Source organism: Larus michahellis, chromosome 3, assembly GCF_964199755.1.
Source record: "Larus michahellis chromosome 3, bLarMic1.1, whole genome shotgun sequence".
Classification (NCBI taxonomy): domain Eukaryota; kingdom Metazoa; phylum Chordata; class Aves; order Charadriiformes; family Laridae; genus Larus; species Larus michahellis.
The window spans coordinates 31,128,651-31,144,546 of record NC_133898.1 but is presented as its reverse complement, the minus strand read 5'-3'; the positions used below and the strand labels follow the sequence as shown (position 1 = coordinate 31,144,546).

The following is a 15,896-nucleotide window of genomic DNA, read 5'->3' as shown; positions in this document are numbered from 1 at the left end:
ATAGGTATGCATAGCATTTAAGGCAAGGTTTGTGTTAAGGTGTTACTTTTTTGGGGAAAAAGTGGGGCTTTTGTGTATATAAAAAAGGTTAATATTTTTTAAAAATGGTAAAATTATTCTGCGGCCTTTTCTGAGTTACCCAAATTCAGTAAGTTTATTTTTTTTATAGTTCATACTTTTCTTTTGGTGGTTTCTTCTCAGTTTATTTTTTTGTTGATTTAGCTGGGCATCTTTTATTATTCTTAGATGCTCTTTCTCTCTGATCTCCACCTGTTTTGCTTGGCTTCTTCAATCTGTCTTTAGAGAATTGTTAATTTCAGCCATAATCGTACCAAAAATCCTTTACAACAAGATTATTTTTTTTTTTGATAGTTGGTTTAAAATTACTTCCTCCAAAATAAAATAATAATAAAAAAAAAAACCCCAACCAAAAAACGTCTTGCTGAAGAGTGAGAACCAGACTCTGCTGGCACCGCCGGGTGGGACGGCGCGGGGGTTGCGTGCCTGTACAAGTGGTTTGGCTCGCTGCTCTCCCAGCCATCTCAGCCTGTCGAAGGCTTCGAGCCCTCTGAAGCGCCGGATTGGAGGCTGAAAGCGTTATTAAGTTTTTTTTGGGTTATCTCACACTGTTTGTTTGAAATGGAGGCCAAGCAATTTACATATCTCTGTATCTTGGATGTGAAAAAAAGATATTTTTTTTTTATTATTTTTTTTTTTTCTCACTAGCCTTTGTGTGGAAATGACATCACAGCTTATGCCAGCCATGCTAAATTCAGAGGTTTTTCTCCTCCCCGTTCATTGGGTTGTTAACGGAGTATTAGGTCTATGCTGAGAGTCTTCCTTTACTGGCTGTGCCACGCTGATAACATCGTCGTAAACGCTCTGAATTTTGTATGGCGAAGGGAAATAAAGACCTGACCTAAAGCCTTTTGAAATCGACGGGAAGGTAACTCATTTCGTTGCTGTGCATGCAACTGGACCGGGTCACCCCCCCTAACGTCACGACGTTCCCGGGATGGCTGACGGAGCATAACCAAGCAAGGGATGGCACCTTGCCTTTTGGCAGGTCCGGTGACCGGGTCTGGAGTTTGCTGCGGGGCATCGTCGCACGGTTGTGTCCCCTCAGCCTTGCAGGTTAAACCCTCATGAGATGGGGTAGGTTTGTGAACCAGAGCCCTTAGGTTGTGCCTGCATGTCCCATGTGCAAAGCCGAGCTCCGTGGCGAGGGCTTTGGGGAGTGCCTTGTCTCCACCAGAAACACCAAGGTTTTGGAGCTGCCCTCCACAGGGCTGCAGCTGTGGCAAGGTGTGAAACGGAGGCATGGGGGGCTTCCTGTGAGCGCCCGAGGAGCTGGGAGGAGGGAAGCAGAAATCAAATTAAAGCTGACATTTTGAAAAGTTGATTGCTGCCTTTTTTTTTAATCATAAAGCAATTTTTAAAGTAAGTCACTTCCCAGAGGAGAAATAAATACATTAAGAAGAGAAAAGGGGGAAACGTGATGTTGAATTTATGCGTTTGAATGTAGCAGACTGGGTACTGTGGTGGTGGCGGTACCAGATGCGCACAGAGGCAAAGCAAAAGGATAACAATTGTCCTGACTCTCCTCTTGCTAAATTTCCAGCCATAATGTCCTATATGCCAAATGTTTTTATTTATTCTTTTGGGAGGTGTGAGGCTGTGGGGAAGGGACTGATCCCAGTTACTTTATGAAAAACATAAAATACAGCGAAACAAAGCCACCTGTCGCTGCAATGGATGTGGAGAGATTTCCCTTCTCCTCCTGCCTCTCGCTGGCCACGCTCTGCCCGGGGAGGAAGGCGAGGAGGCCTCTGGGAGCCTTCCATGGGAAGGCTCGCAGGAACAGCTTTGGATGGGGCTTTTGGTGTGTGAAAGCTATGGATGTCCATTCACACACTTTGTTTTTTTTTTTTTTTCTTTTTTTTTTTTTTTTTTTAAAATGTCTCTTCCGGCTCAGCTCTTCTTCTGTAGCAGTGGAGGAGAAGGGGATGGAGGGGGAGGTGCTGAGGGATGCCTTGGGAGGGCATGTGTTGGTGTTACCCATGTGCCTGTGTTTGAGCGCACACCATGGAGGTGGCCCCTTGGAACACGCTGGTGAAATTACTTGTCCTTTTCAGAGCTTGCAAGGAGCACTTCATTGCTGTAGTTATTTGTACAGCCATATGCTATTCTTTTTTCTTACATATGTTCTCTGATAATTGTCAGTAGCAGGTGCCTGCGAGCTGAGCCGGAGTGGTATTTAAAGATCAGACTCTTAACGGGGATAGAGAATTGTGTGAGTTTTGTGCCACCAAAAAGGCCAGGTTGAAACCGTTGGCCTCTGAAGGTCGTGTTCCGCGCAGAGCAACAGCACGGTTGGTAGCAGTGCTGGTCCTTCAGCTCCACAGTTCAACTGCAGAGGTGTGACCTTCGAGAAGGAATCAGGAGGTCTGGGTTTGCGTCTGTATATCTGTTTTGGCTGAACCATGGAAAGAGCACTGTCCCTTCTGATGTGTGTGCACCAGCCCACAGGAACTGTGTTGGACATGTGGGCTGGTGGGTGATGTGACATGAAATCTCTGGTTTCTCACACTCTTTGGCCCCACCTTTCCCTGTATGTTTGTTGAGCATCCTGAGCTGTTTTGCGTGTATTACTGGTCGCCATTGCATGCATGTGTATGAGGTCCCCATTGGTTACTACTGTGACAGTAATGCTGATCTTGCATCTTCTTCCATCGTCTGAAGAACAAACGCTGAGAGGAAGATGTGGGGAGAGCTGTAGTCGCTCTGGTGCAACTGCGTCTACTGGAAATCATTTTGGGGCATTGTATAGGCAGAATCCCCCAGTATCCCTGATACTGCTGTCACATCATCTTCACGTCCCCACAAATAGGTTTCTGAATTGCCATTCCTTCTGCGTATCAGTTGGGGAACTTATAGCTGGGTGTAGCAGACTTCTAAGAGACCAACAATTCAGAAGTATCTTGCATATCAAAGTGTCAGGGAAGACATAATGCCCCTAATGTTCTTGTTGTGTGGGGTTTGTTGGGTTTTTTTCATTTCTGGTAAAGAACGAGTAAAATATAGAGCACATATGGAAATGGCAGACGTTGTTGTTGGGTTTTTGAATTTTTTTTTTGTCCTTGTTTCTAAAATTAAACGCATGGGAGTTTGCAAGATCCTGCAAAGAATTCAGACGGTATTGCACAGTCATGTGTTCAAGGAATCTTTCTAATCTAGTCATATATAGTGAACAGATCCAGATTTAAAAAACAATACATTGCAGTAAGGAGAGATGAACTAAATGGGATAAAGAGAAAATACTCCTAAATATCTATGATTGTACTATTATGTTTAGGTTTTGCTGCCGGCATTCTGTTGTGTTTCCTTTTCTTTTTTGGCCGTGCTTCATGTTCTTCCCTGTAAGCAAGTAACCTGTGGTATTGGCCGTTCTGCTTATCCCTTGCAAAACATTGGTAATTGAAAATTGGATCGCACGACCAAAGTAGGTCCTGCTCTGTGTCAGAACACTAAGAGTGTCTTTTTCGTGTGGGCGGGTTATGAATCCCTTACACTTGCATCCATGCACGTGGGTAGTAAGTTTTTATTCTGCCACTGTAGTATTTTTCTGAGCTGGGTTGCAGGAGGAGTAGTGATCTCACAGCTTGACCACAAATGCACTTGGTGATGTTCACACGGGCAGAGCTGGTTACAGAATTTGGGTCAGTGGGACAGTATCCTAATGAGCTGCCTGGCGCAGCACCCTGTAAGACCGGCTAACTGCATTAACTTACGCTAGCTGTAGCTGTATTTACCATAAAAACTTTCTTGAACGGTTTTACTTCTTCACCTCCAGAACCTAGGCCTTGAACTACTGGAAAACTTTTTGAGATTATTTTGATAGCATGTCCCATACCGCTTCAGAGCAAGCACTACTCAAGTCAGATACTGAAGCCAGGTTTATGCGTTGTAACTGAAAAAGATGTACTACACATGATATGACTGTATATGATATTCTTTTAATTGTTTCTGACAGTAAGTTTAATGAAGAGGTCTTTAGATATGTATTTACACGCACGCACAGATCTGAAAAGCAATGAACACAAGCATATATGCATTATATTGCAATTGTGTTCCCTTGGGGGTTTTGTTATTGTTGTCCCTTTCACAAATTGTGAACCTGTAATTTTTCATGTGCTGTTCTTTGGCCCTCTCTGCCAGAGAGGCTCAATCTATCATGTTAAAAAAAATCAATAAAAAGTCTAGAGGTTTATTTATAAAGTAGAGCATGGAGAGAGGGTGCAAAAATTCCATTAAAATGGCAGTTTAGCACTAGCTACATCTCTTTGGGACTAAGCTCCAATATTTTAAACTATTAAAATTGTTACAAGAGTGCTTTTAAAGTACCACAAATCACAGTAAAGCTTTCTAGTTGAAACTTGCCTTTATATAGTGCAATAGAATTCAGCTTATATATGTTTTTGGAATGTCTGATGCTGCCCTCAAACACCATTTTAGCATCCATTTTAGAGCTTTATTATAGTTAATAATTTTACAGGTTTATGCTCAAGTGAAAATACGTGGATGTAAGAAGTCAGAATTTATTTTCCTTCAGAAGCGTGAGTGTATGTATGCCTTTGTGCAGATGCACCTCTGAGCAAATTAATTATTTCTGAGAAGTCTATAGGCTTCTAATGTAATTCATCAGGATTGCCTGGCTTGGCACATGCTACTTCATTAGAGGAACTTATAAATTCGGATGGCTGTAGGTTATTTTCTACCATAGCAGTTTTCACCAGTGATGCGATGGTCATCTACTCCATCTTTCCCATCCAAAGAAATAAATGTGTCCCTCTGCTCATAAATGAGATGCTGAAGAGTTTATGGGATAGTATCTGTATTAAGCCTTTCAAATACCAGAAGCAGTGTATCTGAAGCGTAACTTTCACCTCCCCCCAGTATCTTTCTGATCTGTTTTAATAGCTGAAGACGACTGATCTTGAAACTGTTGAGTTTTAAATACAAATGGCATTACGTGGTTTTGTGTTGTATCATCTTTTATCCTGGGATGAGGAGAATTGTTTCTAATGGAAATACGCTTTATTTACTTCCAAAAACATCCAGAAAAAAATGGTGAACTCTTATTTGGGCAAGAAACGGTCTGTGTGTTGTGGGGTTTGGTTTAGGGTCTCTGATGGAAACATGTATAACTTGAAAAATGAGGAAACTGGGTGGAGCTGACCCCAAAGCAGGCTTTTCCATGTCCAGGAGACAGCGCAGGCCATTGGAGGGAGAGCATGGCTCTCGGTAGAAGGCAATGGGAGCAGGCTACACAAATGAACATGACAGAAGGCAAAAGAGAAACTCCAAGTCGCCAAACATTTGTGTGTGGTATAAATGCGTGCCCTGTCCCGCGGTCGTATCCCTGCATGCGACTGAATAACCCAATCCATCGTTCCCACGTTATCCTTCAGTTTTTCCTTTTCTCACTAATTCATAGCCTGGTTCTACCTTCTTGCTGTCATCACTTGTGTACATTTTCCCCTCTCCTGGCTGTATGAAGTTGGAGTAAAGTAATGATCCCAGAAAGATTAAAAAAAGCAAAGCTATTGACATGGACCTTTCACTGTTAATTAACACTTGAAGTTTCAGAGAAACGGATCTAGTCTGCGTAATTACTCTGAGGTTAAAAATCTGTGGAAAATTCATACTAGTGCTTGGAAAGCAGAGACTTAGTTGTGTTACAGAGCTCTGGGCAGAAATGATAAGCAAGTGATGTTAGAGAGGATGAAAAGAGCATTGATCAGGAAGATGGAGTTTCCTGTGAAGCCTGCATAGTCTGGAGTCACCAGTCTACCAGAAACTGGGGTTGCAGGTGGGTTAATTGGGTTTGGCCAAATTGTGATTGTTGCCAGCTGAGGTTGGTATCTCTGCTGGGCTCTTCAGCTGTGGGCCTCTCCTTCCTCCTCCTCGGCTCACTGGGGCTTGGGAAGGAGCAAATTGCCTCTCTCAGCTCTTGGTGCTGTGCCCAGACCTATGTAAAAAGCCACGAGCTAAGGAGGGAAGGTGGATGGAAGTTGTGGGAAGAGGCAAATGGAAGAAAGTAATGCAGACTAGAGCATTAGGCTGAGGTCTTTGGAATGCATTTGTTAGATCAGTGGTGTGAAGGTCACCCAAGATAATTTAGGAATTGTGATGCCTTTGAAGGAAAATGAGGGTCTGCTCTCATTTAGCCATCCTGCAGCCCTCAGGGCTGTTGTGGAAGTTAATCCCTACGTCTCCGTTGGCAGAGCAGCTGTCTGCCAAGCTTTTAATGCCCTGTGATTCAGTCTGCTGGTTTCCATTTTTCCTCCTCCTTTCAGAGGTAGGCATCTTCTTGGTCAAAGCCTTTCTGAACGGTTTTCCCTCTGTCTCCTAGGGGGTCTTTTTTGTTCCTTTGTCATCCTACGTGAATGATGTGGAAGTGTGGGGAAAAGTGGGGTTTTATTAAACATTTCGCTAGGATATGACTGCTGGGCCCTACATATGGGAACGTGTGGTGTGCTAGGAGTGGGTCCTCTCTCAGTAAGGGCCACTCCTTTGCTCAGCTCCTCATCTTTCAGCAAGCAGGGCTAGATCCTGGGTTGCTCTCGCTCCTTTTCCTTCCATGCCTGTGTTGGTAGTGTCTCCGCTCTTGTTGGTGGGACACATGGTGGAGGATGTGGGGCCTCTGAGGCCCAAACCCCAACCATCTGTAAGGTATGGTCCTGTTGGAAAGCTGGACGGGTCTGGCAGAGTGCTAGGACAAGCAAAGTAGCCTCTGGAGGAGAACTTGACGCTTGTCTGCTTGCCTGCAATGGTGACCTCTTGCAGGTAGCAGTAAAATTTTTTGTTGCTGTTGAGCATTGACCGGTTTTGGTGCTGTCCTTGAGGACAGCAGACTTGTGAGGTGTGCCGAGTTGGCACTGTGAACGGCCGGCATGTACTTTGTGTAATGGGTGAAAATCTGCTGGATTAGAGCTGAACAGCTCTGACTTAGCTCTGGGTCATCCCCAAAATAAGACTGCTCAGGTTTGTTGAAGGGTTAGTTGCTGATAACTTCAGCTTCTAAAATTTCTTCGGGAAGAACGCTGCCTTTTGCCAGCTGCCTGCAGGGCGAGACTGGTCAGACGCTTCAGTTTCACTGTATAGTCTTTTTGCTGGGGCTGAGACGTGGACCAGCTCCTAAAGAAAACGCCTGTTCTACCTAGCGAGTTTTTTCCTATTACGATGATTTGGGGCATGGTGGTGTCCCCCTTCCTGTATATGGGAGCAAGGGGGGAAAAAAGGAACCTTTTTTTGGGTTTGTTGTAGGGAGGAGGTGGTATGTTTTAGGCTGTTCTGTGTTTTTTTTATGGGTGTGGATGTTCTGATGACCTTCCTGAGCTAAACAAGTACTATGTACCTGCTGGTGACTGGAAAGGACTGTCCTTCTGGAGGTCCGATCCATTACAGGTTTGTGGTCTTATTTTGGTAACAGCTGCTCGCCGAGACAGTTCCAAAATCGCCATTTAACCAAACTGGTGAAACCGTGTGTTCTTTGGCTTTGAGGAATTTCCCCACCAAATCTATGGTCTTGCCCCATCTCTGGGTTGTGCGTGAATGCCAGCGTTGGCCCTCTTCTGTGCCTGCAGTGAGTGAAGGAGGACTCTCATGCCTCTTCTAATTATTTTTTTTTCTTTTTTTTTTTGGTGGAAGGGAGGAAGTGGTAGATACCAATCTTCCTCTCTCGCACATTTTGCTGGTGGCCACCCAAACTGGCCCCTAGAGATGCTGCTCTACCATGACTAATTTCCTGGCTTTTATTTTGAAAATGCAGTCACCAAAGTTGGGCAGATCAGTTCCAGCCTCTCTCGTATGTGAAAACCTAGAAAGCATACTTCTGGGAAGAGGTGTTGGAGAAGGGCTGGGGCTTTTTTTGTTTGTTTGTGATTTGAGGAAAGGGAGGGCAGTCGTGAATGTTGAAGACTTTAATAATTTAATTGGTGTGCCTTGATTTCAAACTCAAGACTAAATGCACTGGAAGTAGTAGATGCAAACTCTGCCAGGTATGAAGACTAACCAAAGCTGTAATCGTTAAAAGTTTATGCTCTTAATGCTATAAAGGCTCCAAGTCTGATTGGCAAGATGATCCACCTGTGTAATAAACATTACTATGTCTTTCCTCCGATGTTTATACAAATATTTTTGTTGGTAGTATTTTGTGGAGAGCACTACTTACGTGACTGTGTGTGTTAGACATAACTCTTGATTAAACTTCCTTGAAGAAATACTTTAAGCAATAGTGCTACAAGCATGTGAATTTAGCCAAATCTTTATGCCTTGTTTTCCCAGCTATAAAACTATATGTTCCAGTTAAGGAAAATATTTACTTTTCTCAGCAAGTAAATACTACTCTAGGAAGAAGATTTTTGTGTTTTCTTGTGTTGTATTGTGTGGTTTTTCTTTGGGATATGTGTGTGTTTTAAAGAATGCTAACTGAATAAAAATCCTTGCTTGAAGTATTGGTGATTTGGTAATGTAAGGCCAGAATTTATATTACTTATATTTACTATGTGCTACTTGTTTAAAAACAAACAAATTCTAATATGTGTTTCGTGTATATGTTGCAGATATTGTAAAATACAAAGTACAGAGTAGAACAAGAAAAGTAAGCTTTAATTGTAGCAGATGCGCTGAATTAACCAAGGTGCCTGGGGAAGCGAATTTAGAAAGACAGGAATTAAGACAGGTCCCTTCTTTAGCTGAGCAATTCAAAAGTCAGAAATTAGCTAGAATTATATTTTTAAAGCTAGTGCAGTTTCAATATCTGAAAAGCATTTTGACCAGATTTTGCATTTATTGGCGGAGCTATAAATAAATGCAGAATAATTTTACTGAGCTCCATGGAGTTTCTGCAGACCAGAATCAGCCCAACGGCTCTCGGAGTCTGCCCTCCGGTCCTCCTCGGCTGTAAAAGCCAACCCAGTTCTTAAAAAGTGTGGGGGGAAACTGGCCGGGCATTAATCTTAGATAACTGGATTCTTGGTTGTTTTTTTGTGTGTGGTGTGGTTTGTTTTGTTTTGTTTTTTTAAATTAAAAAAATAAAAATCGTTTCCTAAGAATGCTGGGAGAAATGGTTATCTATCTGAGGAGTTTCCCGTTACCAGTCTTAGTCCCAGCGTTTGACTCCAAAAAAGCAAAATACAGCTGGCCCGCCTGAGCCCCGCAGACAGCCGCTGCTCTCCTGTGGCCACCCCAGCCTCAGCGCCCCTGAGGGGAGTCTGGAGCACAGAAAGTTTAAGAGGTTTGGTAAGTGAAGTAAAGGGGAAAGTAAAGCTCCCACTGTTTCAAGCGTGCGAACCAAGAGCGAAGCAGCAGGGCTGGCTGTACGTTAGTCTAAAAGCAGGGTACGAACTCAGCTTTGTTTCAGGGAACTGCTTTTAGATTGCCTGGCTCTTTAGGAATTGGTTGATACCATTTAATCTCAGGGAGAAGTGAGTCAGTCAGTTACCTAAAATAACATTTTTTGTTAAAGCCTTGCCCTGGTGCAAAATATTTGAAGTTTAAAAAAAAAAAACAACCTACCACTTTTTTTTTTTTTCCTTCCTTCTTTACAATTGTTTCAAAGATCTGACAGCAAGCTGTGAAATGGTTGTGACACTCAGTATCTTGACTTAAGCCTGTATCAAGACTCCACTCCAGGGAGTGCAATCATGCGATAAGCAGACTAGTCAAACACACGTGTCTTAATTGCTGCATATTTGATTTAGATGCTTTTTGGGGCCTTCTCCTAGCAGGGTTCTGCCAGGATCAGGACCATGAATTAGCTTCTCCATACGCTGCCAGTGACCCCTGTCTGAACAGGGTAAAGAATAAAAAAAAAATAAAAAATAATAGCATTCATGCTCGTAGAGACATAGCAAATAAGAGGGCAGTTCACCTTTTATTTTACCTCCTGGCAGTGCAAGTTTTACCGAACTGCTGTTAAAAGAGGCTTAGTGAGGTATAAAACGGGCTTGTCCCAACTTCCTCCAATGATCCCAGCGCTGCAGTGCTGCAGTGTTTCTTGGGTTAAGAAAAGTTAAGCGAGACAGCAGGAAGCAAGGATGTAAACTGTGCTTGCTTCTCAGAAGCAGCAGAATAATGACATCACTGTGTGGTGTTTTGTTTTTTGTTTTTTTTTTTTTTTAGCCTTTGAGCAATCTTAAATTTATGTAGGTGTTTTCATCATATCTATTTCATGAAGAAAAATGTATATATTCCGCAGTGCTTGATGTGGTTGTATTCTTAACTTCTTACAGTGGTGTTTTATACAGACGTGGTAACTTCTTTGAAATGGTGTTCGTTTTATTACAGACCTGATTAGTTGGAGGGAATGGGAATTACAAATTTTAGTAACAAGTACTGGCAATATCTCTTCCCCTCACCCCCCATTTAAATATCTTCTCCTTTCTTGTATTTCTTTTTATGTGAAGATCTGTGCATGTTATCCACTGAAATAGTAGTATATGAGACAGTTGTAGGCATTTTGTGTAGTAATCCATTTCAGCAAAAAAAAAGGCTGTGACACTTTTAACAAATAGTTTAAAAAAAAAAGTTTCAAAAGTTCTGGCTCTGGAATCCCACTTTTTTCTTCTGAAATTCTTACTTGGTGGTGTAATTCTTTTCAAGAGGTTCATGCTTTCAGAAAAAAATGATGCTCAATGAATATCATGGGATAATACAGAAGCCTTTGTAGGATATGCACTGACCTACCTAAGAAACCCAAGAGAGATAATTACAACCTTTCTTAGTCTACATGTAAATGCACTTTGCAAACGTTTTTCCATGCAAAGAATGTGAACCAGTTACATCTTGGAATCTATACCTATATGGAAAATGGACTGTAAAAGAGATGCCTATTTCAGGCGATTTTTGATGAGTTCCAGATTAAAAAAAAAAATTATGGCGCATTAAATTATTAGGCATCTTTACTAGGGTGTGAGGAAGATTTATGCTGTAATGAAATATTGCTGCTGCAACCCAATTTAGAACTTGACAAATCCGGTTTTATGGGGCTGAATTATAAAGGATACCTCATTATTTGAAGGGGTAACTTTTTTTATTGTTATTTTTGGCACCCCGGTCTCCTCTTTGGTTGGGCTGTGCTCTGTAGGAGCTGCTTTGGGCAAGTTGTCTCAGCTGATCCTTTTTCAAGGGAGCTGTGCAGGATGAAGTCATAATTAAGGATCACATCCTGGCAAACCTTTCTTACCACATGTGGTCACTGATTTCAAGTTAAATGCTTGCAGTCCTCATAGCTCCTCTGGGTCAGAAATGTAGGTCTTCTTAAAAGCACAGACTTCTACTGTATTACCAGATATTCCTTACTGATAGTGTATAGTGTATGTCAGATACTATCAGCTGTACAAAATTTAGCTACACTAAAATTGCATATATACCACTTGCTTCGTTTTTTTGTTTTTTTTTTTTTTTAAGCCTCTATTCCTTACTTCTGCATACGGACCTCTTGATTGCCTCTTGCTTTAAACCCAAAGCATGCCCTTGTCCCCGCTGTATTTGGAGTATGACCTGGCATTATGGCTTGCAGCAGACAATGGGAACATCACAAAAAAATACCATTTGCATGGTTTATTAAGTCTACTCAAAATACCTCTCAAAATACCTAGCAAATACCTCTTTGACCATCTTTTGAAACTGCTTGTGGTGTTTTGTTGCTGTTTGCAGGTTCTCAGTTGGGAAACAAAACTGGAAACAAACTAAGTTTGTTCATTTGACTGAAGTGAAGAGCAAATTTTAGCTGGAAATAGCATTTCTTTATAGGGTAATGAGTTTCTTGTGTGCAGGGTTTGTGTTTCCCCTGCTGCTCGGGCATGCAAAGTGCTTGATCTTAAGCAAATTACATACACTTGTAACTACGACCGTATATGTGCACATACGGGAGCATGTGACAAAGAAAAACAAAACCACAGGGTTTGGGCTCAGCTGGTAAATCTTTTCGGGAACCTTTTCTCCTGGTTCCTGGGAGAGAGAAGTCTCAGCTGCTTCTCCCAATGCCGCCTGCGTGTTACCTGGCCGTGTGAGGTCCACAAACGCTCTTTCTGATCTGTTGTGCCTACCGCGTCGCAGGAGTAAGGCATTGCCGGATGGCTTACGTGGTCAGGTATAAGTAGCAGATGGAGTGTTTACATTTAGGAGAATCTTATACTGAATACTTAAAATGACTTACTGGTAAGCACAACTTTGAAGGTTTAAGAGGAGTCGCAGTTTGGTGTGTGTTGGACGTGCACTATGTTATGTGCTTAGCTGCAACTGTAAACCATTTGCTGAGTTTTAGTGACTCTGATGTTTAGTCTTCCCTCCCACCCACCCCGTTTAGATATCAGTAGCCAAGTGTTTTGCCTCTCTGTATGTAGCCTCAAGTTGCACTTTTTTCTGATGTAGTCATTGGATCAAATTATTTATAAAATGAGGACATCCTTTTGGACTTCATGTGTAAACAGTCTTAAATATGTGCACAGGCAGAGAGATTCTTGTCTCTTCGTCCACAGTTGAAGCCCAAATATTAATAAATAGTAGCATTAAATAGTGGGGTATTTTTTTTCCCCCCCTCAATCTTTGTTTAAGGTCTCTCTTTAAGGCTCAGATTTCTTCTCTGGATTACCCAGAGAAAAACTTTCACCTTGCCCATGATCAAGTTACTAGTTGCAGTATGTTTCTGCTGCCGTGATTTATCATGAGTTAGGGTAAGCGAGTGAACTCTTTCAGAGTGGTTCTTACTGGGCAGGTATTAGTGTAATCGAAACCATGGCTGCAATTGCTGGTGTGTGTGTTTGAGGGTAGGATCTGCCGTCTTCGGGCAATGTGATGACTCTAGGTCTGCTAATTTCGGAATTAATTGTTGAGAGCTGGAAGCCTATTGCCAGCCGACCCGGGGGAGGGCATTTAAAATTTCCTTGGAGCCAAGTTGGAGTTGGACTTTGACACTTATTTGTAAGACATCTCAATAAAGTGCTTCGCTTGCAGCAGGGATTTGGGGGTGGTGGGGAGGGACTGCTGAGATCAGAGGTGGCTGGTGTTTGCTCAGGCCCCTGCAACAGGGAGAGACTCCTGTTGCTCTCTCTGCTGCATCTTTTTGCTGGAGAACCGGGGAGGTGCCCATCTCGGTGGCCACCTTCAGCTAGAGGGGGAGAAGGGAAAGCAAGAAGCAGCACGCGGTAAAACAGGGGCTGAGAAAGGTGCGTCTTACACACAAGTTTTAAAGGTACTGATTGCTGCCAGGGCAACTTAATTTGTGTGTTTTAGCTTTCTGCCTTTTTGGGGGGCTTTTTTTAACAAAACTTCAAACATTCCCTTAGCCAATGACAGCCAGGTTTGCAAATCAAAACCAAATCTGAGCATAGCACTACCCTTGAGTGAGCTGTGCTAATCTAAGACGAGCTTCTGTTTCCTGCTTAGAGCTTCTCCCCCGTGCTCTCGTTTGGCGCATGTACAGTACTGCGCGCTGACAGGCACCTTTGAGACACAGACCGGTTACAGAAGTGTATGTGTGGTGGCAACTGCTCCAAGCTCGGTATTTCTTGTACTTATTGGCGACTTACTCGTGGTTAGGAAGCAGACGTTTGGAGTCATGTAGGCTTAGAGAGGAGTCTATGTTTGTGAGTTAACATCCATAATGGGGTGGTCTTGGGTCCTTTTTGTTTGTTCCTATGATCAGAGAAAAAATGCGATCTGCCAATAAAAGTAATGACCATAAGAAGTCATGCAGTGCAAACAGTGTGTGAGCAGAGCGCGTTAGCTAGTGAATAGGTTGAACTGATACAAACCTGAGTAGTCCAGCTCTGCGATTTGTGTAACAGCAGCCCCTTAAAGACCCTGTGGTCTCATCTTCCATCAGCAACTCAATGACTGACTTTCACTTTCTTTATGCTAAGAGAATCTATAGAGAAGAGAATTTGCCATCCGTTCTCTCCCTCTACATTTTTCCAGACAGTTTGGCCTCCACAAATTGCACAGCCTCCCATTTCTCTGCGTGGGAGGGTACAGACTGCTGCTGGAGGCAAGGGGGAGAGATTAACATTCATCTGTTCCCTCCCCGCTCTCTTTTCCATCCCGTGGGCATGGGGAGACTTACGAATGTGCCGCTCCTTTGGGGAGCGTTTCTACTCATTGCCCTGATGAGAAGACCACAGAGACACCAGTAAGGTTGTGTGGGTTTCACGTTGCTGATTAAGTAGGCACATGAAAAAGCTGAGTGCAGTGGCTCCCTGGAAGAGGTCAGAGAGGAAGATGGAAGGACCGGCATAAGCCATAGGTGGCTCACTTGCTGAGAGGTCTCCTTTTTCCAGAGTCCATGTGCATTAAGGGCTTAATGCAAAGTCTGCCTCCTCTCTGGGGTCTTTCATGAAAAGCGGTATGAGTTTATTTTGTTGCAAGAGCTCTGTTTTGAGCAGAGATATTTAATAGTTTGACTCTTACTCTGTGTTTTAACTTTGCATGTAGAGCTAGGAAATCTGATGGGGAATAGGGGGAAACAAATGTGGTGGGTTTGTTTTTTTTTTTTTAAAAAGTCTTTGCTGGTGTGGAAGCTAAAGCTGATATTGGGCGTGCGTGTACGATCATGGCAGTGGTTGATAACACTGAAATGCAGGATCAGGAGATTTAGTTTCGCTTTGTGGCATTGGCAGGGACAGGAAAGGTCTTGTAAATGCACGTTTCCGAGTCACCCTGCCGCAAGGGGAGCTCTCAGCCGGCGTTGCCCTTCGGTAGCCATTTATCCCTCCAAGGAGACGGGGGCTGAGGTGGGCCCACACTGTGAGGGTGTGATATATCTGCTCATGTCCACTTCCTTCTGCGGGAGCACTAGCCTCCAGCTGCCTGTGCAGAAACAGCAGTAGCCTCGTTGTCCCCCGTGTCTCCTGCTGCTACCAAATTAGAAGATCTCTCTCAATTAACAGCCAGGTTTTCTTTCTCCCCGTCGCTGCTCATCCTGATGGGAGTGGTTGATAGCATTCACTAATTTAGGACTGTGGATGGTTTGCTCTCAATGAACTGCGATCAGGAGGTCTCATTCCTCCTTCAATTAGTAGCCCCTGCAGGGCGAGAGGGCAGTAGGCCTCTTCCCATCCTTTCCAGCACTAGCCACTGCCTGGTGGGATGTGACGAGCCAAGTGCCATTGCCGTGGTGGCTTGGAGGTGATGAAGCGGCTGGTGCGGATGGTGGTCGTGAGAATCGCAGAATGTGAGAAGTCTTACGAGCACTCAACCAGCATCGTGCACGAGGCGGCAGAAGAGTACAAATGCATTATTTTTGGAAAGACATGGTGAGGATTTTGCCCAGGGTAGCATGCGTATTGCTGACAGCGGCAGGGAATTTCTGTGGAGCTGCTCGTTGAACTTCTGGAAGGATGTTGCTAACAGGCATGAAGCGTGGTGAGGTCAGTGCAAGAGGAACAAAACCTCCCATTCAGATAAAAGCAGGGGAAGGGAAACACTGTCACGTGTGGGACTGGTTCAGGCTAAACTGGTCTGTGCAGTAGTTCCTGCAGCTCTTCAGAAATATACTATGGGGCTGAGCTTCCCAGCTCAGACAGGTCTACGTTCACGTTCCAGTCAGGCTTTAGGAAAGCAGGAACAGCACCATCTGTGTCCCACTTCATTTGGAAAAGAAAATTTAAAAAAAAAAATCTTGAACGCCAGCCATCTGCTGATATCTCATCCAAACTCTATCCCTGTATCTGGGGGCAGAGGAGGGAGATGGTTTCTGCGGGGAGAGGCGCCGTTCAGAGTGGAAGAGCTGCCTGCACCTAGGGGTGCTGCTGGATCCAGAAACCACCAGAAGAGCATGTGCAGGATGGCTTGGCATCTCTGCCCAGCCCCCTTCTGTAGTACCAAAACAG

General features: G+C 43.6%; 1 protein-coding gene across 5 annotated transcripts in view; it reads left to right on the top strand.

Moving 5' to 3' along the window:
* Positions 1 to 15,896, top strand: part of TRERF1 (transcriptional regulating factor 1) — a 102,483-nt gene that overhangs the window by 11,742 nt on the left and 74,845 nt on the right. Inside the window, exon 1 of one of the 5 annotated variants that reach the window (XM_074579527.1) lies at positions 6,082 to 6,100. The exons of 3 other annotated variants lie outside the window; for them this stretch is intronic. The gene's annotated coding sequence lies outside the window, so the exon portion shown is untranslated. Of the gene's footprint in view, positions 1 to 6,081; positions 6,101 to 6,330; positions 6,362 to 15,896 lie in introns of those variants that run through there. One more of the 5 variants, XM_074579526.1, reaches the window with a different exon arrangement.